The 26,180-nt window shown below is 38.1% G+C and overlaps 1 long non-coding RNA gene across 1 annotated transcript in view; it reads left to right on the top strand.

Annotated features, from left to right (window-relative positions):
- Positions 1-25,244, top strand: part of LOC128985732 (uncharacterized) — a 48,543-nt gene extending 23,299 nt beyond the window's left edge. The window contains exon 3 of the long non-coding RNA XR_008490068.1: positions 24,863-25,244. This is a non-coding gene — a long non-coding RNA (uncharacterized LOC128985732). The remainder of the gene's footprint in view (positions 1-24,862) is intronic.
- The last annotated feature ends 936 nt before the right edge of the window (positions 25,245-26,180 follow it).

The following is a 26,180-nucleotide window of genomic DNA, read 5'->3' on the forward strand; positions in this document are numbered from 1 at the left end:
CAAACTTATCTGGTCCCGTCATATATTCATAGGGAAATACGCCTTTACGTTGTAGTAGTGGATCGTCTATGAATCTAAATGTATTTAAATTGGAAGCTAATTTGTATAATGGAAGGGACAGAAAGTTGTATGAATCTAAAAATACTAAATCATCAACAGAGAATGATATATATTTTTCCATATCTTTAGCTATGCAATTTAATTTACGATTAAAATTTCCCAAGTGTTGTATTATTAAATGGCCATCATAATTTTTCAAGTTATGGAAGAATACTGGTATTTTCTTTGTTACTTTATAGTTTAAATTACAATCATTATGGGCAGCTCCACGGTATTGGCCATTTGAATGACAATGATCTCTCACCCTATCAAAATATAAGGGCTTTTCGCAAATGTGACAGTGTGTTGAGTTTTGGAAAGATGCCTCTTGCTCTGGAGTCATTACAAGGGGAATATATATCACCATTTGATTTTTAATGAAGTCATAAGTCTCAAACAACCTTTTGAAAAACACATCCATAACATTTTCGCCACTATATAAATCTTCAGAAATAATAATCTTAGACTCTTTCACTACTACAAATGCAAATCCAGATGGAGTATGGTTGTTTGAGTTTATAAAACATTCAAAATCTGCATAAATCACAAATGGGGCTTTAAGTTGATATTTATAGTTTTTAAATTGTAATGTATCTTGTTTAGACATTTCCACTCGTTGGGCATCAAAGTTTTTACAATATGTTGTGTGACGTTCTAATATATAATTGGTGTAAAAATGTTGCAAACACAACTTGCAAAAATGCTTCTTATGTTCATATTTTGTAGAGTGGAACATTAACTTATTAAAATCACGAATCAAACAATAATGTGATTTACGACCTTCTTGTAATAACAATAGATCTATATGAGTACTAGCTGACCCGGCGAACTTTGTATCGCCTAAGTTATAGGTTTCCCCTAAGACAGACCGATGGAAAGAAAGTACCGTTACGTTTAATTTTCAAGATGATCTCGTTCGCATCGCTCAATCACGTCCTGGTTGAAGTTCGTTCGCTACGCTCACTCACCTTTGGGTTGGAGCTCGTTCGCTACGCTCACTCACCTTTGTTCGCTGCGCTCACTTGCCTTCAGGTTAGCTCGTTCGCTACGCTAACTCGCCTCCAGGTTGAAGTTCGTTCGCTACGCTCACTCACCTTTTGGTTGCAAATTAGCTGTTGTCATAAATGTAAAAGAAATAATAGTTCTGCACCCTGTTGGTAATCCTTGTAACTTTAATGCTATTGAACTTCATAGAACAGAACCAACTTGTTTAATTGAAACAGCTGTTAAGATTCATTAATTCCATTTCTCATAAGGTTAACATGGGAAACTCCAGAGCCACTGGGGCGGAGCCCTTTTAAGAATTTCGAAACGGGAAATAGTTTACGTCCGATTCGCAAACCTACAGAATTTACACACCAAATTTCATAACGATCGGTGAAGTCGTTCCGGAGGAGTTTGCAGACAAACACTGTGACACGAGAATTTTATATATTAGATTACTATTAAGTTTTGTTGTTTTTAATGGATATATACATTTCTGGTCTTCAACTCCAAATACATTAACACCTATATTATTCTGTCTTTCGAATTTATCTATATCATATATTTTTACTGGATATTTTATATTTGTCATATTGAACTGACCTACGTAGGGTACATAATTAGAGACCCTTTCGGCATTTTTAGCATTCCTTGGATGTAAAGCTGCTAAAATTGACCAAAGAAAGCATTTATTATCAGAATTTTTTATATTTAAAACTGCTTTTGTCAATTTAATCCTTTTTGGTGTAGGAATATATGATTTTGGAGTTAGGGGCTTATACTTGTAAACATGTAACTGCCAATATTTAGTATGATCATATATCCATCCACTACCTTGGGCTTGGTATTTGTGTATGGAAGCATCAATCTTTAAAAGTGCATTTTCAATTTGAAACTTTAAATCTCTCTTCTCAATGGTTAGGATGGTAAGACTTCTAAAATCTGCAATACATTCTTTTTCATTAACTAATTTTCCATTTTGATCCATTGTATATTTTATAAATTTGATTCTCCTAACTAAAGTCTATTTTATTGGCAGAGGACAAGACTGAAGAGTATTTTTAAGTTTAGTTTTAATTGATTCACCAACAAATTTAATCATTGTATATGGACATTTGTTGCAAGAATTTACATGTCTTTTAAAATGACCAACAACATTTCTTTTACAGAAACTACAAGTCTTGTGAGTTTGTAATATATGAGATTTTAGAGCTATGTTACTATCACAGATTAAATTACAAACTTTGCACAGTTTTACCTTGATTTAATGTATCAAATTGTAGTGGCGAATCAGGTTACTTTTGGTGGAGAATGACACAGAGCAGTGTTGACATGTAGCCTTCATTTTATATATGTAACTAAAAACTAGGTTGGCATCTTCTATATAGTTGAAATTACATTTTAACAATTTCAATTAGTGAGAAATAATAATTTAAATCAGAATTTTAAATGTTAATATTCAAAACAATTTTATACAATAAGATTTTATAATTGCAATTTTCAAAATCAAAACTAAATCAAAAATTAAATTTGTTAAATAAAAAATACTTTTTAGCAATTCAGAATGCTGAGTCTACATTTATACAGTGTGTGCTATAGAGAAAACTACCTATGTTACCTGTGTTACCTTAATGAGTGAAATTCAGCTAAGTGTATAAAAATCAGAACTTGTTATATTTTAACATAGTGGAAGTTATACAAAAATGACAAAGTGTCATTAGAGAAAAAAATGTAAGCTAGAAAAATCCTGTAAAATTTTGTCTAAGTTCAAAAATAAGGACTTTAATGTTTAAGTTTCACTGTCACAAGTCTTTTGAGAAATACTCTTAAGTTTCAAATAATAAATACACAGACAGGCAGTAACCTAACTAAGTGTCATTTCCGCACGACCAAGCCAGGAAGCGTCCATACCACTGCAACTAATTATGCAGACAGCTCACTCCCAGACATTCTATTCGCTACCGAGACAGGGGCGTGGCGGCGTAGGATGTCTAGACAGGTCCTTGGCGCCGACGCCTTCCACTAGCCCAGCCTGTATGAGCAAAAAAACTTACCAGAGAAGAGAGCAGATCAAGATGGCTGCGCTGGCTGCGATGGAAGGAGACTAATTGAAGGAACTGGTTTTCCCACCTTTTATACTATACCCGATGGCTGAATTCTCTACAATTTGTGAAATAATTTTTACAATTGCAGTGTAATTGTTAAATTTATTTTAACAATTTCTGGCAAAAGTAAAAATATAATTTATTTTTGTAAAAAAATACGACCGACTTCAAAATACTCTAAAAAGAATGAAATAATTTCAATAAAGTAAACTTTTGTATTAGGCAAGCTCACGTATTTCATGTTGGCGCGGCTCAAACTCCAAATATGATTGAAATTCAATATTGTGTGTGTATTTTGAAAATCAATAAATTGTAGCTGGATAACATAAATATATAAAAAACATACTGAACTGTTTTGTTTATATATTAAAGGAAATATTTTCTTGTATTTTATGTTTACTTCAGAATAAATGCATTATGAAAATAACACACAAGAATGTTCTATATGAATAGAAAAATAATTTAGTTTGATATTATGATAGGGAAAAGAAGCTAGTTTAGTATTAAAACGTTACTTTTCCAAGTTAGAAACATTTAAATGTGTTATAATCTTTTTAAAGATACTCGTTAATACCACTATAATGCCGATCTCTGATGACGGTAATAAAATAACACTTAACGCATAACTATGAAAAAGACAAGCAGATTAACACCTTTAGTTATAGATAGTCACCTGCAATATGGACACCCTCTTTCAATTTTGTATCAAAAATCATCATAGAGCCGCTCCGACTTAAAATACGTGAGCTTGCCTAATACAAAAGTTTACTTTATTGAAATTATTTCATTCTTTTTAGAGCATTTTGAAGTCGGTCGTATTTTTTTACAAAAATAAATTATTTCATGATTTTTAGTGACTGTATAATTTGTTATATATTAATTACCTACTTGAAGTTTTTTGATAAGCAAAACTGCTTGAAACAATCAAAAGTGCCACAGAACAATCATTATTTTTAAACTGCTTGAGTAACCTGTTCAGTTTACATAATCAATGGGTATAAAAATTAACATTTTTGGATTTTCCTTTAAAAAAACAAAGAGTTGTCCATTACATTAGGCCTAATGAAAAAAGAATGTCTTTCCTATAGAGACATTGAAATGCCAGACATCGTTTCCTGCAATTGGTGTACTTCTACATTATAAAACGAAATACAGTAATGTATCAAGCCTTTTGGAACAATAAGAAAGTTATTCCTCAGCCACCAGCACTAAAAAATCTCTTAAAAGTAGAAAATTGGTTGTTATCACGTATATTACCTTTGAAAAATACGTGTATGAAAGATTGGTTCAGCTAAAAGTGGTGTAAGGGGTAGGCGGTTTTGTTTGCTCAAGATGTAGTCGAAATTGCAAATCAGCTTCCCATTTCCGAAGCAGGCATAATATTATTGACAGTGAAGAATATTAATTAACATTCCACATCTTCAAATGCATGTTTAGTAATAAAAATATTTAACACTTTTAAGACGATTGACGATTATGCAATCTCACACCTCTTATATCGTTTAAGGAATAATTGCATCTAATTTATATTTGGACCTCTTTTACGAATGCTTTGGTTTTCCCAATAGACCTTAAATTGTCAATATCATACACTATGTTATTCACTATGTTTTTATAAGTCAGAACATTCAATACTCAAAACAGAATCATACACAAATCAGGTCAAACGTTTAAATACCTTTTTTATTGTAACCAAAACAAGATGCATTTTTTAAATGTAACTTATTTAGGCTCCATGGCAAGAAATAGTTTATTAATCAATATGAAGCAACTGTTTCATGAAGAAACTGTCTGTAGCTTCATTTAAAAGGTTTTAACTAACAGCTGTAGGAATGTTATTATTATTTATTGCCTTCTCTGCACAAATGTAAACAATCTGCACAAATGTAAACAAAATGAATGTTGAATATTTAAGGTTTTCAGAATTTTTCACCGAAACAAATATTATACTTAAACATAATATATAAGGTACCAAATAGAAGCTCTCCTGGTTATTTTGGTGGTGGAACCACACTGATCGGTAAAAGAATCACAGAGAAATTGGTGAACATACATAGAAAAAAAAAAAACATCGCCACAAACAAATTGAGAACCTCCTCCTTTTGTTGGTAGTGGGGAAGTCGGTTAATAAAAGTAAAAATCCAATTTGACACCTGTCACATATCATCACATCAATCACTGTCAATACGTCCGACGCCACGTGCCTGTCTAGACATCTTTGCCATAGCCCCCCCCCTCCCATTTTCTCATTCGCTCTCTCTCTCTCACTCCCGCGCCACATTCTCTCTCTCTTTCAATACCCCCCCCTCTCGACATTGAATAGAACACCTGAGACTGGTCTGTCTGTATAATTAATTGCAGTGGTATGGACGCTTCCTCGCTTGACACTGCTAATGGCGAGAGGACCGGTCGCGCTCCCGGCCACAGGCGCGTCCAAGTTTGCATACAAAGCTCGCACTGTCAAGTTGATGATTTTGAGAATATACATGTGAATGCATGTGGATTTGAAATAGTAATAGAGTTATACAATGGTATTGAACAATTATATAGGGGTGTAACTTACAGGCGAAGATCAGGATTTGGATTTGGTGGCTAAAAAATGATCCCCATAAGAATAACATGGGAAAAACGTGCCTAAAGTGAGGTAGGTCCGCTAGTTTGCCACTACTCAGGTACATATCTACGTTCTGTACCAGGGTCACGTCAGTTTTGATGAGCATCACGTCCCAAGCGTACGACGGTAAGGTCAACCAGTGGGCTGGATCGAGGTCGTAGTGTTCCAGACACCGGTCCCGAAAGTCCTCGAAGACGTCCAGCAACACAATAAATGTCCGTTTCCAAATACAAGTCGGCGTAGTCTCCGGGGGTGCTGCAATTTAATGTGACCATACGCGTCGGGCGTGAGCGGGTTAGGGTTAGGGGCGTTAGGTTAGGTCGGGTCTTTTCTTTTACGTCCTCCTTGCGTAGGCTGTCTCTGAAGGATGCCGGTGGGGGTTAGGTCAGGTTAGGTTGGGTCAGGTCGGGTCAGGACGGGTCAGGTCAAGTCAGGTAAGGTCAGGTCAGGACAGTTAAGGTCAGGTTGGGGGTCAGGAGAGGTCAGGTCAGGTGAGGTCGTATCAGGACAGGTGAGGTGAGGTGACGTCAGGTTGGGTCAGCTCAGGTCGGGTTGGGTAAGGTCAGGCGCGTCAGGTCGGGCAGATCAGGTCAGTTGAGGTCAGGCCAGGTCAGGTCGGGTCAGGTTAGGCCAGGTTGGGTTGGGTGAGGTCGGGTTTGGTGAGGTCGGGTTGGGTGAGGTCGGGTTAGTTTATTTCAGGTCGGGTCAGGTTAGGTCGGATCAGGCCAGGTGAGGGTAGGTGAGGTCGGGTGAGTTCGGGGTAGTTCAGGTCAGGTCGGATGAGATGAGGGTTGGGTAAGGTCAGGCGCGTCAGGTCGCATGATATGAGGGTTGGGTAAGGTCAGGCGCGTCAGGTCGGATGAGATGAGTGTTGGGTAAGGTCAGGCGCGTCAAGTCAGGTCGGGTCAGGTTAGGCCAGGTTGGATTGGGTGAGGTCGGGTTGGTTTAGGTCAGGTCGGGTCAGGTTAGGTGAGGGTAGGTGAGGTTGGGGTGGTTGAGGTCATGTCGGGTCAGGTGAGGTTGGGTTGGGTAGGGTAAGGTTAGGTTAGGTCGGGTCAGTTCAGATGAGGTCGGGTTAGGTCGGGTCGGGGCAGGTTAGGTCAAGTTGGGTTGGGTGAAGTCAGGTCGGGTAAGGTGAAGAAAGGTGAGGTCGTATCAGGTCAGGTGAGGTGAGGTGACGTCAGGTCGGCTTAGGTCAGGTTGGGTCAGCTCAGCTCGGATTGGGTAAGGTCAGGCGTGTCAGATCGGGTCAGGTCAGGTCAGTTGAGGTCAGTTTAGGTCAGGTCGGGTCAGGTTAGGTCGGATCAGGTCAGGTGAGGGCAGGTGAGGACGGGGTAGTTCAGGTCAGGTCGGGTCAGGTCAGGTCGGATGAGGTCAGGTGAGGTTGGGTTGGGTCGGTCAGGTCGGGTTGGGTTGGGTAAGGGTAGGTTATGTCGATTCAGGTCGGATGAGGTAGGGTCGGGTGAGGTCATGCGGGTCAGATTGGGCCGGGCCAGGTCAGTCGAGGTCAGGTTGAGTAATTTAAAGTCGGGTTAGGTCGGGTCGGGGCAGGTTTGGTCAAGTTGGGTGGGGTGAAGTCAATTCGGGTCAGGTCGAGTATGGTGAAGAAAGGTGAGGTCGGGTGACGTCGGTTAGGTAAGGTCGTATCAGGTCAGGAGAGTTGAGGCGACGTCAGGTTGGGTAAGGTCAGATTGGGTCAGCTCAGGTCGGGTTGGGTAAGTCAGGCGCGTCAGGTTGGTTCAGGTCAGGTCAGTTTAGGTCAGGTTAGGTTAGGGTTGGATTGGGTGAGGTCGGGTTGGTTTAGGTCAGGTCGGGTCAGGTTAGGTCGGATCAGCTCAGGTGAGGGTAGGTGAGGTCGGGTGAGGTCGGGGTGGTTCAGGTCATGTCGGGTCAGGTCAGGTCGGATGAGGTTAGGTGAGGTTTGTTCGGGTCGGGTCGGGTTGGGTAAGGTTGGGTTGGGTGAGGTCGGGTTGGTTTAGGTCAGTTCGGGTCAGGTTAGGTCGGATCAGGTCAGGTGAGGGCAGGTGAGGTCGGATGAGGTCGGGGTAGTTCAGGTCAGGTCGGGTCAGTTCAAGTTAGGTAAGGTCAGGTCAGGACAGTTAAGGTCAGGTCAGGACAGTTAAGGTCAGGTTGGGGGGTCAGGTGAGGTCGTTTTAGGTGATTTCAGGTGAGGTCGGATCAGGTAAGGTCGTATCAGGTCAGGAGAGTTGAGGCGACGTCAGGTTGGGTAAGGTCAGATTGGGTCAGCTCAGGTCGGGTTGGGTAAGTCAGGCGCGTCAGGTTGGTTCAGGTCAGGTCAGTTTAGGTCAGGTTAGTTTAGGGTTGGATTGGGTGAGGTCGGGTTGGTTTAGGTCAGGTCGGGTCAGGATAGGTCGGATCAGCTCAGGTGAGGGTAGGTGAGGTCGGGGTGGTTCAGGTCATGTCGGGTCAGGTCAGGTCGGATGAGGTTAGGTGAGGTTTGTTCGGGTCGGGTCGGGTTGGGTAAGGTTGGGTTGGGTGAGGTCGGGTTGGTTTAGGTCAGTTCGGGTCAGGTTAGGTCGGATCAGGTCAGGTGAGGGCAGGTGAGGTCGGATGAGGTCGGGGTAGTTCAGGTCAGGTCGGGTAAGTTCAAGTTAGGTAAGGTCAGGTCAGGACAGTTAAGGTCAGGTTGGGGGGTCAGATGAGGTCGTTTTAGGTGAGGTCAGGTGAGGTCGGATCAGGTGAGGTTGTATCAGGTCATTTGAGGTGAGGTGACGTCAGGTTGGGTAAGGTCAGGTTGGGTCAGCTCAGGTTGTGTTGGGTAAGGTCAGGTGCGTCAGGTGGGGCCAGGTCAGGTCAGTTGAGGTCAGGCTAGGTCAGGTCGGGTCAGATTAGGCCAGGTTTGGTGGGGTGAGGTCGGGTTTGTTTACGTCATGTCGGGTCAGGTTAGGTCGGATCAGGTTAGGTGATGGCAGGTGAGGTCGGGGTAGTTTAGGTCATGTCGGATGAGGTCAGGTGAGGTTTGGTCGGGTCGGGTCGAGTTAGGTCGGTTCGGGTTAGGTCGGATTGGGTTGGGTAAGGTTAGGTTAGGTCGAATGAGGTCAGGTCGGTTGAGGTCAGGCGGGTCAGATCGGCCGGGCCAAGCAGTCGAGGTCAGGTTGAGTCATTTGAGGTCGGGTTAGGTCTGGTCGGGGCAGGTTAGGTCAAGTTGGGTTGGGTGAAGTCAAGTGGGGTCAGGTCGGGTAACGTGAAGAAAGGTGAGGTCGGGTGACGTCGGGTTAGGTAAGGTCAGGTTTGTTCAGGTTAGGTGAGGTCAGGTAAGGTCAGGTGAGGTGAGGTGACGTCAGGTTTGGTAAGGTCAGGTAAGGTTGGCTAAGGTCAGTCGCGTCAGGTGGGGTCAGGTCAGGTTTGTTGAGGTAGAGCCAGGTCAGCTCGGGTCATGTAAGGCCAGGTTGGGTTGGGTGAGGTCGGGTTGGTTTAGGTTAGGTTGGGTCAGATTAGGTCGGATCAGGTCATGTTGGGTCAGGTCTGGTCGGATGAGGTCTGGTGAGGTTTGGTCGGGTCAGTTCAGGTCAGGTCGGGTCTGGTGAGGTTTGGTCGGGTCAGGTCAGGTCAGGTCATGTCGGGGCAGGTTAGGTCAGGTCAGGTCGGGTCAGGCAAGGTCAGTTCGGGTCGGGTCGGGTCAGGTCAGGTCGGGTCGGGCCAGGTCGGGTCGGGTCAGGTCAGGTCATCCCGGGTCAGGTGAGGTCATCCCGGGTCAGGTTAGGTCAGGTCGGGTCAGGTTAGGTCGGGTCGGGTTAGGTTAGGTCGGGTCGGGTTAGGTCGGGTCAGGTTAGGTTAGGTCGGGTCAGGTTAGGTTAGGTCAGGTTAGGTCGGGTTATGTCGGGTTAGGTCGGGTCAGGTCGGGTTAGGTCGGGCAAATAAAGCAATCTAAATGACAATGGTCCATTTGGTTCACATAAATAAGATGCCTATTTGCAGTATTCAAAGTCAATGTTACGTCGGGTTCTAAAGTCAGAGTTGCTTCTGCCTTATTCCGGCGACCATAATTATTGGTTACCGTATTCATTTTGTAGTAAATTATGCTCAATAATATAAATATGATTGTTTTTCCCTCTTTCTGTGTCCTATACGGTAGTGTACTTTTAGACGATTCGTTGACTAACATACGTGGCGAGTCTTGTTTACCTTTTTAATGTTATCTCGCAAATAACGTCATAGCAACCTGTTACATACATACACTACAACATACGCTTGTAAATTTAGTTACCCATCCTTCGTAATGTAATGACGTATTTAATGTGTATTATGATAATTAAATGCCAGAAACTGAGTATCTAAATCCCGTAAACTGATGCCTAAATATCGTACAAACACCAGGCGGCCCGCTGCCAGTCGCGGAAGACATTTTTGTTTACAAATATAAATCTGTTTTAAAAACACTTTTGTTCGCGTTATAAATCCGTAATATTGGTGTTATTTCTTGTGTCACGACAAACACGGTGGTATTTTGAATGGAATTTTTAGCGTCTTATTAACGATGTTAGCATACGTTTTAAAAACAGCAGCATAAAAACTATTGCGAGTAAACATTTTACAATGCATGGAAATGTTAACAATAAACCTACCAGTAAGCCATAAAAATTTCAGAAAGATTGGCTCAGTGATTTGTTTACAATTAAATTTTAAACTTCAGTGTTGGTGCAGAGTTTCTTAAAAACCGGTACTTTTAGGATCTTTCAACTATATAAATTTTTCTGGTAAACGGAATTTTTTTTCGTTGTTACCACGTAAAATTTATTTAAACAAGCTTATATTTTATTTTTGTTTCAACAAACTCGGATATTTAGGCTCAAACTCGAGTGCACATATTTATTTCCCCGACAGTAGTCGGTCGAGCTCCTAGCGCCAATCCCGCGCCAAGCGATTTTATGCCCATTTTTAATCGCTTAAAAATGATACAAGCAAACTCCGTATCAAAAAAAGCTACATATAAAAAATAAAATTCATACTTTAATCTAAAACTTTGCCGCAGGAATTTTTTTCCTGACCAAAAAATAAAAAAGTTCCTCGCTTACTACATTTTTCATGTTTTTAGTTGTGTTAAAAAACGATCATCAGTTTTAATTTGAATAAATAAATTATAAAAAATATGTTTAGGTTAAAACAAACTATACAGTAAGAAGCACTGTCTTTTCCAGAAAATAAAAATAGAAATTTGAAATTTTTACGTTGGCAAATAAGTGAAGCAGGGCAGGTTGAGTGAAAGTATGTTTGTGTAAAAGACAGAGGTTCATTCGGCCAGTCCGCCTCGGTATCCCACCAATTCGACTGGTGGGCACGGACCGTTTTTCCACAACACAGCGCGCTATCCAGTAGAGTTAAAGCCCCCCATACACTATCGAACCTGCCACCCGACCTGACAACCTGACCTGACGACGGACCCATCATCCAACCTGACTTATGTCGGGTGTTTCCCACACACTATCGAGCATGTTACCCAACAAGTCAGGTGAAATATTAGTTCTGAGATGGATTTTGAGACGACTGTTAGCTGTTTCAGGGGGATTTTCAGCGATGATTTTAGGGATTTTTAGAGCCTATGGAACTAGGCTCTTAAATTTTCAATTTTATTTTTAACGAACTTTAAATCACACTCTGGATACAGTTCCTTGCACTTTTCCATCAGGACGTACCATACTGTACGCCAATTCGTTGCGTTTTACATGTGCATGTTTGTTTCAATAGAGTTTACTTTTGACAGCCCACAACGCCTTCTGGTCTCTGTAGAGTTAAAAAATTCTGACCATAACTGTTTATTATTATTAAATGACATTATGGAAAAATGGGACGGTTATCACGCACAACTCGCTAAGTACAAGTTAACTGGAAACTGTGGCCAACATGTCAGGCGGACGGCTCGAGTCGGGTGGTGCTACCGGACCGAGCATCCGACCTGACATATCCGTCGAGCATGTCGGGTCGGAACCCACACACTGTCCAATATGTTCGACAAGACGTCGGATCCCGACATGTCCGTCCAACATGTTGGATAGTGTATGGGGGGTTTTATACCATGGTCTGACCTTGACCGTACGTTGTGCACTAGTGTAGTTGACAAGTTCATACTCAATGTCAGTTGACAATCAATGTCAACTAAACTCTCTTGAAAATGGCGTTGGCCGTGTATGTATTAAATAAATAAAAATACTTCATTTCACTAATACTAGCTTCATTCTACTCGTAATCATTGGTTCAGGACACGAACTCTCGTTACGGTGCTGTTTCTTTGCGTGTTAGGCCGGGTTCACACTATCCGTTTCACCGCATCCGTCAAAAACGGGTGCGTTTGGGTGCGTTTTAACGGGAAGACAGTTGCGCGTCCACATTATCCGTACCTGTCATCCGGTTGGCTAATCCCACGCGCCATTCTCGGTCGTGAAGTCGGAGTGTAGATGTGGCTGTTCAGTTACATTTTCTTACTTGCTGTAAATTTGGTTTTAGAAGATAATAGTCATGCTGTCTAAGATAAAAGTTGTGTGTGTAATGGAAGCAAGTGGTTTACTGAGAACTAATAACAGAAGTCATTGGATTCATCGAGCCAATCTCTAACCAACTCTTGTCCCGTGCAGATCTATCAGAATATGATTCTGTCTGCTTGTCCCACAGTGATTGCTGGCCGTGGACATTTTCTATAAACTTGTCAACGTCAAACATTTCTAGTTGATTCAATACCGCCGCACAACGCAACCGGATAGTGTGAACGTACCCACAAGACTGAATGTGTTTTTCGTCTTCGTCCGGTTGCATCGAACGTCCTGTCGTCCCGCCACGCGGCAGCATCATCCGGTTGACAGTGCGTTGCGTTTTCTCGTCCGGTTTCGACCGGACAATGTGAACGCGCCAATTCGATACAATGTGTTGGCGTCTTCCGTCAAAAACGCTCCCGTTAAACGGGACCGTTAAAACGGATAGTGTGAACCCGGCCTTACTAGCAATATTATTTTCGTGAATGATTTCGTTTTCAAATAATCTATTTGTCTTTGAAAATACGTACCATACTGTATTCTTTTAATACTTTTCGATGAAATGCTACCATACAAAGTAGGTATTGCCAAGTATGAATGGAGATGAGTATTCAGTATTCAGTTGTCATCTTCCCGCGCGCGCGCATGCGCAGACGGCTCGGCGCCATGGTTTTGGTTATTGCCAAGTTGAAATTCGCTTAGTGAATAGTTTTCTGCGACAGGGTATTTTATTTGTAGCCCGTGTTATGACTTGTAGTGGATTTGAACTTGAAGTTGAATGGCTGAGTGGTCAATAGTCTAGCTAGAACATTTGAGGTATCAGATTCAAGTCCCCAACTTGGAGGGGTTAATTATTACAAAAAATTAAGAATGCTGTTTTAATACAGTACTATTGAGTACTGGTTTTCTTAAACTACCGTACTTTTATTATGGTTGTTATTACAACAATCTCATACCCGACGTTTATAAACAAACTTATATTTTGGTAAAGTTTGAAAACTGTATCTGTGCAAGCAAGTTGCGTTGGCTGAGTATAACTGTTTACAAAGAGGACAGTATACTCATACTCATGTGTAAAAACGGCGACGACGCAAAGATAGAACAGAATCAACCGAGAGGAGGGGAAATATCGATCGATGGCTGTGGTGGGAGAGCCGACGACAGGTTGAGCCGTTGGCCACATGGCCGCGCCACTGCACGGCGCCTTGAAGAGCGCTTGCAAGCCTTTCGAGTCTGCGTGTTTACATAGTTATCATTCAACTTTTTAGTAAACTAATTCCAGGTTCTTGTTTTTAAGAATCGATTGCAAGTTTCCCGTTTTTTATTTTTTCTCTAAAAATTATTTGAATGTATTAAAACTCATTATAAAAAACGCCTATTTTTACATTTTTCTCCAACCTTTGAACCCAACATTTTTTAAAGTATCAAAATAAAAAAAAAAACGGGAAACCCACAATAACATATAACGAAAAATATGACACCAAGATCTTTTAAATCGGTTCACAATTGGGGCTACAATCAGGAAGAACTAAAACCCTTACATTTGCGCGAGCCAGACGGGTAGAGCGCACCCTTTTAATAAATTATTTGACAATAACACAAAATATATGTGCTGTGTACACTGTGACTGTGGAGTGTTTGTGAGTAGTGCCCGTGAGACTGATTGCAGTGTAGGAGCGTCAACCCGCTTCCGGTCTGAAGAGTCGGGTCTGGTCTGGTCGGGGTCGGGTGGGCTGATCAGACAAAAATCTGCTTCCAATGTAGGTCACGCCTGAGCCGTTGGCCGCATGGCCGCGCCACTGCACGGCGCCTTGAAGAGCGCTTGCAAGCCTTTCGAGTCTGCGTGTTTACATAGTTATCATTCAACTTTTTAGTAAACTAATTCCAGGTTCTTGTTTTTAAGAATCTATTGCAGGTTTCCCGTTTTTTATTTTTTCTCTAAAAATTATTTTAATGTATTAAAACTCATGATAACAAACGCCTATTTTTACATTTTTCACCAACCTTTGAACCCAACATTTTTTAAAGTATCAAAATTAAAAAAAACGGGAAACCCACAATAACATTTAACGAAAAATATGACACCAAGATCTTTTTAATCAATCGGTTCACGGCCTAACAGGATGCAACAAGGAACCAATCCTTCCCAGTCCGAGTGACTCCTTCAGTAAGCAGGGAGAAAAGAGAAAAAAATCTAACTATGTCAATGAGCCATATTTACACTAATGAGGGACATATCATACCCCAAATAGACAATCTGAAAAAACTAGCAAAAAATATTCAATCAAGTGAAATACTATGTTCAGTTACACTAACTTAATTATACACCAAGGATACCAACAACATCAAAATAAAAGATTAAATTGAGCTAGAACACAATATTTATTCAAATAAATTTCAAAAGTCAAATATTTCTTTAATCACCTCTAATAATATTTCAAAATTCAAATATTTACCCTTTCTCTCAAAACAAAGTTACATTTACTTGATTCAGATTACAGCTCAATAACAGATAATATTTACTCAAAGACAATTAATTTTCAAAATATTTGTTTTGGTCCAGGACCAAATTATATTTAAAGCCGAAGGACTTGAAATGTCCCTTAATTCAACAAAGGCAAAGTATCAAATTCAGTTTTTAAGAAAATGTTTCATCAACTTACTTCCTATGTGTCAAGATTTAATATATATGTCATAATAATTAATATGTCATAATAATTAATATATAAACTCTATATATTAATTATTAAGCATAAACATATTAATCAAATATCAATCAAAACACATGTGAGTTTTGACGGTGGCCACCGGAACACCTAAACAGAACATACAAACAAACAAGAATTAAATATACACAAAATTTTTCAATATATTCCCCTAATCAATATATACAGTATAACTAAATTCCAATAATAGTTTCTGGAGCACTGCGATGAGTCGTCCAAAGAATGTCCGTCCGGTAGATTCACTGGGTGTGAGTAAAATAATATAAGGCCGGGGCCACACGACGCGGATCATCCGCGTGGTCCGACAACACATTGAATCAAATGAGAGTGGCCACACGGGGCGATCCTAAGCCGCCTTGGCGGATTGTCCGCGCCATGTCGCGGATTGTCCGCGCGATCATAAGCCGCGTTGGAGGGGATGACACACTCAGTCCAGTCTTATGAGAGTGGCCACACGACACGGATTGTCCGCGCGGTTGGAGCTTATTTTCAAGCATTTGTAGTTGTTTTTTTTAGTTTGTGCTTGTGCGTTTCGGTTTATAGGTGTAAAATGTTCGATACAGACAAATCAATAGAACTTGTTAAAGACAATGTGGGATTTCTCATGATGTACATTTCTCATGAGTATATCTTCCTTAGTTTAATATTTTAATGCGGTCAAAGCAATTGAAGTAGCTCGTCAAACGATGCTATGCGCTAGCATGCTAGGCTACATGCGATAGTAACAAAAAAATACTCCGAACTATGGTTTCGCATGTGCTTGTAAAAGGTTTGGAACACAAATGGTTTATCGGTTATGAAATGATGGAACCAATGATTTCGGGTTGCCTTAGGCTCTAGCTCACCACACGCTTCTAATGCACAAACTAACATACGTGTTTCTTCCATGACTACAACGAGAACGAGTGAATTAAACCATGTTAGAATCTCAGTACGTAGGCTGGGAAACCTCAACCGGAAGCGGTTCATCCGCTCCGTGTGGCCGGGACATCGTTGCGCGGACGATCCGCCACGTGTGGCCCCGGCCTAAGTCACTCAACGATAGAAGTCTTCAACACAATACTCGCTCGACAATAGATATCCGGCCGGGACCGGGCGATAGTGATAGTGTGCCGCGGCAACTGAGAGCCGACCGCGCGACAGTATACGGTAACGGCAGACAAATGGGTCGACGCCAGGCGCCAGACACAGGCTAGGCTGCGACCATAGAACAGCGACAGATGGTTGGGAATCCAGGTCCACAGGTAACACTCGAGAGTTCAGTCAATCCAGGTGAACAATGATCCCAGAGTACGGTAGTCGGGAAACGGGAAACCCTGGGTAAACAAATTTGGTATAGCCTACTTGACTTGTAATAAAACCATAACAGTGAAAACACTTATTTTTGTCAACTCAAATTTACTAATAAAATGTGAAATTGCCATTATATTTACAAATTACAAATTATATTAATATTTACAAGTGAAAGTTGTCCAGTATTTATATAAATCAATTATTCTTTAAATCAATTAATTTACTGTAAATTCAAAATAACAACGACTATATTTTTAAAGTGTATTTTTTTACTTGTCAACAACTAATTTAACTTCCAACTTTTGTTTTGCAGCTATAAAAGCTACTTCAAGATAAAATGTACGAGGTTGAACCACAATAAATATTATGTTGCACTTGCTGAAAGATAAGACAAATGCAAAACAACTATAACAATGACCCTAGTTTGAGCTTTAACTAACACAATACAATGACAGTACCTACACTAATAAACATTTTAACGACCAGAAATTATTGTTCGGAAAATATTTAAACGAAGGTACACTCGTTAACGTTTGTTTTACTACTAAAATCTCAACATTTTATTACTTTTCGAGTCAACAGTTACATATTTACGTTAACGTTTACTACAATTGAAACATAGCCTACACTATAAACATTTTACACTAATAAAATTATTAATTAAAATCGTCTATTTATTCCCTTTGATTTTTCAAACTTTAATATTTAATCTCCTTGGTTCTTGACCTTCAAAAAGTTAACATCTACTACTTTACATTTACGACAGAAACATAAAACATGAAATTTTCAAGATGGCAAACAAAATCGTGTACATTTACATAAAATCCTACATGAATGGTCTTGCAAATACAACGACGAAATTACAAACGACTGACATTAATTACATTTGTTTAAATCAAACATTTTAAATAAAGCTCAAGAAAAGTAAAACATTTTTACTAACCTACAAATTTACATGACACGGTTTTAATTTTTAAATTGGTTTGTTAACTAAATATTCTCTCCAACTTTAAGTTTCAAACATCCTACTGAACAGGTTTGATACGGCTGATCGACTCGACATACTAAATTCATAAATCTATCTTTGAAGCAATCGGGTATTACATTTATGTACAACAAATCTAAATAAATACTCAATCATGATACTTGAGAAAAAGCTCCCTGCTTACCTCAAATATTTTCTAATTATTGAAAATTCAAATCCACCGACGAAGGTGTTGAGGGTACTAACTCTTCCAATGTCCTGGTTGGTGCTCCACTCCTAGGGATGTTGCGATACTATCGATACCAGTAGGTATCGATACTTTTATTGCGATACTGCTGGTATCGTATCGGTATCGGTTGTTCCGATATTTACTCGGTATCGATACCAAGAGGCCAGTATCGTATCGTAAGTATCGGAAGGTAATTTTCTGACAAATCTGAGTAAAATGGCCACGCTCTGAGCGGTTATTTCCCAAGGCTGGAGCTGGAGCAACCAACAGTGACCCAAGAAAGAAACAAAATTTAACCCAATTAAATATTTTTTTATCTAGCTTGTCTGATATGTGGTTTGAGTGGTGGGTGTCCTGTAAATCGCCACCAGTGACAATCGCTACCAGTCCGGTCCGTTCTTGGAAAGAGGGTTCGTAGGTGTTGAGTGGAGGGGGGGGGTTGCGAGACGGTGTCGTCATAGTATGATCACGGCTACTTCATAGTTAGTACCACAATTAGCTAGTTCCGATCCAAAGGAGAGTTAGCGATAAGTTCAAAGGACAGTCGATTGCAATAGTTAACGTCACAATGTATTTTAATGTATTTTTTATATTGATTCAAAATTACCCTATTTGTTTTTAGTCAGTATATGTGGTTTTGTTAAATACTTCTTTTATCTGCCGTTGGCATTGAAATACAGGGTGATTTGTACTCAGTGTGACAAAATTTTTTTGGTGTAAGTACAAAGTAAATGAAGTGTGATGATGCATATCAAATGTTCCAAGTCTCAAAATTAGCTTCCCAAAAAATTATTTTATGTTTTTCAAAAATAAACATGTTTTTAAACTTAATACAGCGATTTCTCAATTACCTGTATATGGATTTGAGTAGATAATGTCATTTTCGTGTTCTACATTAAATTTTGAACAAGAATAATGGAAAATGACGGAGGATCAGTTGTAAAAACTCCATTGTAAATAGATTCAAAGATAAAAATTAAGATATTTGATAAAGATTTTAAAAACAATGGTCTATTGCATTTTTCACACCCTGTATACAAGAAGTGTCGGAATATGTTAAAAACTGCGCCATTTTATAAGCTTTCCAACCATATGCTACACTATTGAGGTTTAGATATTTTTTGTTTGTTTTAGTGGTTTGAATACCAGAAAACAGGGAACTTTTTTACTGTTTTTACTGTTCAAGCTGAATCAAAAATACAACTTTTGCTTAATACATGCCGAATTTCTATGTTTTAAATGTTAAAGACATCATGCTTTGTAGTCTTCAAACCATTAAAGCGTACATAAGCAGACATAAACCTCAATAGTGTAGCATATCGTTGGAAAGCTTATAAAATGGCGCAGTTTTTAATATATTCCGACACATTCTTGTATACAGGTTGTGAAAAATGCAATAGACCATTGTTTTTAAAATTTTTATCAAACATCATAATTTTTATCTTTGAATCTATTTACAATGGAGTTTTTACAACTGATCCTCCGTCATTTTCCATTATTCTTGTTCAACATTTAATGTAGAACACGAAAATGACATTATCAACTCAAATCCATGTACAGGTAATTGGGAAATCGCTGTATTAAGTTTAAAAACATGTTTATTTTTGAAAAACATAAAATAATTTTTTGGGAAGCTAATTTTGAGACTTGGAACATTTGATATGCATCATCACACTTCATTTACTTTGTACTTACACCAAAAAAATTTTGTCACACTGAGTACAAATCACCCTGTATTTACTTCTGGTAGTTGCTGTACCTTTGGACCTTCTAAAGATGATCTAGGTGCGTATGATGATTCACCTTACATGTACTTTGAAGGAAGGTACGCAAAATTATTTAGTTTGGGAAATACCGTATGGCATATTTAGTTCTAAAACTTGCTCTAGGTTCTTTCTCCTAATAATGGAATGTGCCCTGAAGAATTAAAAAATAACCAGTGAAAATAAAATACAATGATGAAGCTTTAGAAGGAAATCAGACAAACCATTTTCTAGCTGTATATGTCTTATATTTAGTAAATTAATGAGTTATCAATTATTTTAGTTTAAAACAAATGTAATGAAACATTTCATGAAACCAATATGTAGCATATTTAAAGAACATAAAAATTCTGCATGAATAAACCCCTTTTAAAAATACTGAAAACACAAAAAAATATATTTTATACACAAAAGTACTTCCTTGAATAAATACTACGTTTTTAGTCGTGACCTTCAGGAAGATTACCCTGGTCAGAATTTGCCGTCATGAATAAGCGTACACCAACAAAAAATATGTAGATCTACTTAAATATATAGTTTCCCATGACTGAAGGCTGGTCTGGGTAAGAACAGTGCTGCTCTTTTAAATGATTGCTCTTGTACTTTTTGATTGTCATTGCAAATGACAAAGCTAACAGAAATTAGCATCTTTCTGTTTTAAATGGTAAGTTTGTTTCCGATGGACACATTTTTGTCCTAGGAATCAAAATATTTCCCCTCTCTACTCACTTGTTCCAGTTTGGACTTAACATTCTATTAATGTTTAACTATTTTGGTCACTTGGAGACTTGTTTCATTAATGAGGCTTTGATGTATCGATATTCCTCATCAATAAAACCACTGCCCCTTTTTTTAAATCAATATGTGTCCTTGCCTGACCTCTATATTCTTTTAAAACTCTGTTGGGAATTCTAGATGGGTGTTTAAGTCATCTGAAAGCAAACGATCAATTGTACACCTTTGGCTCACCTGCTTAACTTATTTATCCAAGACTTTGTTGTTGATTATTAGTTATTATTTTATTATTATTTATTCATACAACAAAACATTATAGGCCTAAACTGAATACATTTCATACAAAGCTACAACAGCCTCAGTAGGCTTTTCCGCAGCTATAAATAAGAGTCCAGTTCAAAGTCCATTCACAAAAATTCCAGCAGTTTTCATCTGGTACAAGCTATTTTCCTAATCTGTTGCAAATAGATAGTATTCACATTTCATTACCATTTCTCCCATGTTATCCTTATGGAAAAAACTGATTTTAAGGGCCTCTGACGCCCTTACCAACGACTTTATCAAAATTCTAATACCGTTGGGCACAACTACACATTTTAACCTTTATTTTGAGACCTCAAACATGAAAATCGGGCGAATAATAACAGAGGAGTTCGATTAACAAAAAAACGGCTTAGCCTATATTATATATAGGCCTATAGATAGATTTGGTTTAGGAAATACCGTGGCCCTACTGCATAATTGGTCCTAAAACATTCGCAAGGTTCGTTCCCCCGGAATGCGCTATGATGAAATGCTCTGCTAACTTATACACTAGCCTGCCTATGTTCTCAGAAAGATCAAAAGCTTGAGATTAACTCATTGCAATGCATCTACGGAATGGATAGATCAACATTAAAATTGTCTTGTGGCATTATATTCTGCAATAATGATAGTAAGTGTGTTATTCCCAATAAATAGAGGGGTTAGTGAAGGGAGAAGAGTAAAGTATGCCGTCACGTAGTGGTGAGGGTGGTGACTCACGGCCGCAGGTAGAGACTGGTAGCGATTGTCACAAAATTTGAGTTGGCAGCGATTGTCAGTGGTGGCGATTACCAGATATTCGTTTGAGTAAATTATGATTCACTATTCATTCATAGAACTTTACATAACTATAAGTAAAACCATTGACTATATATACCTACAGACGTATATTTAGTCAATCTTACAACTTACGGGTTTGGCGGCAGAGTTATTTTTATTACGTCATTGTTAGCAACGTTGTGTTAGGCAAATAAAATGAAACCATGGACTATTTAACATCAAATAAACTAAAAAGATGGCACTTTAGAAAGTTATATAACTAAAAAACTTGTTTAAATTTAGGCTGATGGTAAACATGAATGTGTTACGTTGGTAATTTAATAACATTGTCTATTGAAAAGATAAATAATTATCTATAGGCCTAGAACATAAGGTAAGCTTAGGCCTACTTGAACTTTTACTTGAAGGTAAAATTGAAAACAAAGGTTGGCTATGTTTGGTTAATTTTATCAATGTTTTACATATTTAGGTAGTTTTTAGCAGCTTGAATTCGAATCCTATATTTGCTGCACTGTACTGGAACGAGTGAACTTTAATCGAAGATCAGTGAATCAGAATATGACGTCACTGGTATCGAATGGATACGATACTGACGGTATCGATACTTAAGTTCCGATACTGAGCCGGTATCGATACTTTTTTGCGATACGGTATCGATACCAAATATCGGAAAGACAGTGGTATCGCAACATCCCTATCCACTCCAACTAAGGTCCAAATGCATCGCTACAGTCGACTCTTCCTGGAATTTTGCATGCACCGACAATCCCCAAAGTCACGTGATTCATGAATCATCGGCAGCGTTCAACTTCAACATGATCTAGGCGGAGAGGGGAGGGTAACTGACCTACTTTGGCTCAACGGCAATTCTTTTGCTCCTTTCAGGCGAGGGTAGGCAATGGCACAACATTTCCGGGTAGATATTGCCAAACATTTGAAGGCGCGCTACTTCAACTGGTTAATCCATCATCGAGGTGATCAGTCTCAATCTTACTAATATTATAAATGTGAAAGTTTGTGTGTGTGTTTGTTTGTTTGTTTGAAGTTCAATCACACATTAACTACTGGACGGATTTGGCTGAAATTTGGCATAATGATAGCTCACATTCCCGATTAACATATAGGCATAGTCTTATCTCAAAAATCCGTTCGGGCTCCGCCCCAGTGGCTCTTTAGTTCCCCATGCTAACCTTATGAGTATTCATATTTAAAGGGGTGCTAACCTTATGAGTATTCATATTTAAAGGGAATTAAAGAATTTAGTCAGCTGTTTCAACTAAAAAGTTGGTTCTATGATATGAAAAAGCATTAAAAGTTATAAGATTTACCAACAGGGTGCAGCACTAAAATAATTTTTTTTTCATTTATGAAAACAGCTAATTTGAACTAATACCAAAAATCTGTGATACACAATGGGGACTGTCAAAGTAGGATTATTTACAGTTATGTTTATGGTTTTAATTTCATGAATAATTTGTGATATTTTGCGAAACTTTAATAATTTATTTCTCTCTATCGTTTAGGTGAAGTGGTAGAACATTATGGCTATGGTAGAAATATAGTACTATAGTATATCGTCAATTTGAAGAAGCAACTTTTTTTCAAACTGTGTCCTCCCCCCCATTGCAAACGCAAAGCTTGAGTTAATGCCAATCCCGTACGAAGGACGGGTTCTCTGCTAGTTATATATGAATGGGCTAAAGTGGTACACGGTACACGAAAATTGTTACAAGATTACCTCAAACAGGAAAATTACAGAACGCTACTTCAAACAGCGAATGAGCTAAGAAATCGAACTTAAGCTTCCAACCTTCTTGAAGAGGAGCTAAAATTAAAGGCAACAGTGAGAAACTTTCGAAAAAGAAAAAGACCATATTTATGACCACATGTATTAGAGCAAAAATGGTGGAAATTTTTAAAACTTACTTTGATTAAAAATCCAGAAACCAGACTCTACAGGATTCATTTGGTTTATTTGTACAACTGTACTAACCCAACCTCGATTTTTATCAAATTAATTTTGAATTTTTGTCATAGAATTATAAAATAATGAAATAGTTAATAATTTAAATGTTTACAAGCCAACAATTGAAATCAGCTGGTTTTGTAATAGTAGTTTACGCAACGATTGCGTTAAGTGAGTCTTTACGACAAGAGTAGAAAATTTAAACTTCTACGAGTGTCGTAAAGACTATTAACGCGAGTTGCGTACACTACTTTACCTACGACCGTTTTTTAATTAATATCAATCTGGATTTAATTACTAACAATCACTACTGATAACTTTTTAGAGAGGTTATGTTTTCGTGTATTGTCATTGCCACTGAAAGTGATGCAACGACTTGTTGTATAATCAGCTGATTTCCTGTAATTACGTGTTTGTTAAACTTCGTTAAATATGTCATTGCTAGCAGCATTCTTAACATAAATAATATTGTATCAGGTACAATATTCGGCAAATATCGGGTAATCTGCCTTGCTTTAACTTCCACCAACTTAATTAAGAATACGCGAGTATCAACATGAACAAGTCGGATCAACAATTAAATTGGTCATCTGATCAGCTGATTAGTTGACGTTCGAAGCATTACAATTTTAATTCTTTTCTCTCAATACTTGAACCTCAATTGGTCCGTTACCTGTGTTGATATGAGAAAAACTATGCTGATATGAAAGTAAACAGCTGTTAAGTGAAACTTTTCAATTCTAAGAACTGAACTGAAATGGCTACTTTAAATAACGGTCGTAGGTAAACAAAGTTTAACACACAGCTGATTTAAGATTTCAGCTGATTATAAGATAGCAAAGAAATTAGCAGATACTGTATTACATTTGGTTCATTGTTTTGATTCCGAAAACTCTTACCTTGACGCGGTTTTGACCTAATTTTTCGAACTTTTAATACAGCAATAACCTTATGGGTTACATCATTTTAAAGGGCATTAAATGGGAAAGTTTTTTACGTAATTTGACAAAACATCACATTAGTATGTATAGTTGTAAAACCACTTTGAAGTTGTAAAGAATTAATTTTGAAACTTCTTTTTTTATGTTATGTGAGACATACTTAACGGTGAAAATATGGATGTATGTTAAAGGTGTTGCAATGGTTTTGTAGGAAATTTAACGCTCTTTTCATTTTTATAAGTTATTATGTTGTACGTGTATTGGCTTAATTTCTATGCTCGTTTTAGTGAAGCTACTACAGGTAATTTTAAAAATTCACATAATCAACCATTACAGCATAACGGGTGGGGATGGAAAATTATCGTTTGTCATTTTTTGTTCCTTTTAGTGAGTAGAATAACTGGTAAAAATTAACGCACTTAGTAGAAACTCACCCTGTATAGTACCTATAGTTGATGGAAGTAGTTTTGTTTTGGTTGTAGTGGTATCATTGATTGTAGATGTTCTAGCCGGAAAATCGTGGTACTGCATTGAATCTGTATCAGTCAGGAAAGGGGTTGGCACTTTGACAATATTATAATTTATAACTCGTGATAATGTAGGCCTAAGTAGAAATAATTAAATATAATTTGTGTACTTTAATGATTTGTTTTCACTTCAGAAATATGTAGGTAGTTTTCAAGAATCTCGATCAATTTGTATTTATCTGATAGGCTATGTAAACTGTTTGAATTTAAATATGTGTAACTACTTTCGTTTCGACATGAAACAATTTGTATGTTCCAACTGTAGCCTAAATCATGTAAAAATCTTAGTTTTAGCTTAGAATTAAATCTTTTTGGTAAAATTTTCAGGCGAGTTCCAGTTGTTGATGGAAACATAACCTTATTTAGCTGTGCCAATTCAGCCCCATGTAGACTACCGCATTAAAGTAAGATCTACCCATTTATTTAGTATATTTTAGAAGGATTTTTTATTTTGTTGGGAAACTATGATTTTGTTATTCTGATTATAAAGCTACATCTATCGATTTGGGAGTAGTTAATAATTATTTCCCATGACCACATGAATCTCATACTAAAAGGCCTGACAAACACAATTGTCTTAGGTACTACAAAAGCTATAATATTATAAGTTATTTTATTCTGTAGACCAATTGGTTCATACAAAGGGTGTACATTAGTTTTGTAGTAAAGAAATAATTTCTTATTTACAATTGTAACGGTAATGCCAATAATTTATGGAAATTAAAGTAACATGTTAAATTTGTTCAGTTTTGTGATTAATCAGTTATTATTATGTGAATCTCACTGTTTAACCTTGCAAATATAATTTTTATTTCATATATAATTATTATAAATGTTGATTTACGAGTACAATAATTGAGATGTTTTACTACAGTAGTATATGATTGCTGAAAGAAAGGTACTTATTGAATTTGTAATATTAACTCTTTTAATTGATTCTACTTACAAACAATTATTAATAATATTATTAATGATGTTAAAATTTAATATTTTATGAGTTACAAAGATCAATTTATATTGTTTTTGTTCCATACACATTGTATAAATGAATATTTCAGGATTCACAGAACTGCACTTGTATGACACTGTTTAATGCTAGGTATACTACATTTTCAGGCTTTTTTGAGTGTATACCCTGTTGAGATTATCACTTATTGAGGAAACTTCTAGAAGGTTGTAAATTGAGACCAACAATAATCTACCTGGACCCTAGGATATATTATTCATAACTTGTGGTGACTAAGCTTCAACACTTAAGGTCAGACACTTATGTTTTTCCAATTTTCTTGTGCTGTGATTCTCTGGGACAGTTTTTCCAGCTGAGTAATTGGTCATCGAACCTATGAACTGTGTCGTGCTACTGCACAGTTATTATTTAATGGCTTTAAGCTTAAGTTATTCTTGACTTGTTCTATATTGGTGTATGGTGTATATACAGGGTGTCCCTCGAGAGGTGTCTCAAATCGATTACTGGAAAACGGCTTAACGTACAAGGATGAAATAAAATTATTTCCAACTAAATCGACCCCAAGGAATAACGTAAAAATATTTTTAACTTTTTTCAAATACATGGTGTGCCAAAAACTGAGGGTCACTAGTTCGAATCTCGGAATTTTCAAATGTAAACATATGTCATGTTATACAT

This window comes from Macrosteles quadrilineatus, unplaced genomic scaffold (genome assembly GCF_028750875.1).
Source record: "Macrosteles quadrilineatus isolate MER2022 unplaced genomic scaffold, UCM_ALF_1.0 Scaffold_2__2_contigs__length_208266976, whole genome shotgun sequence".
In the NCBI taxonomy this organism is placed as follows: domain Eukaryota; kingdom Metazoa; phylum Arthropoda; class Insecta; order Hemiptera; family Cicadellidae; genus Macrosteles; species Macrosteles quadrilineatus.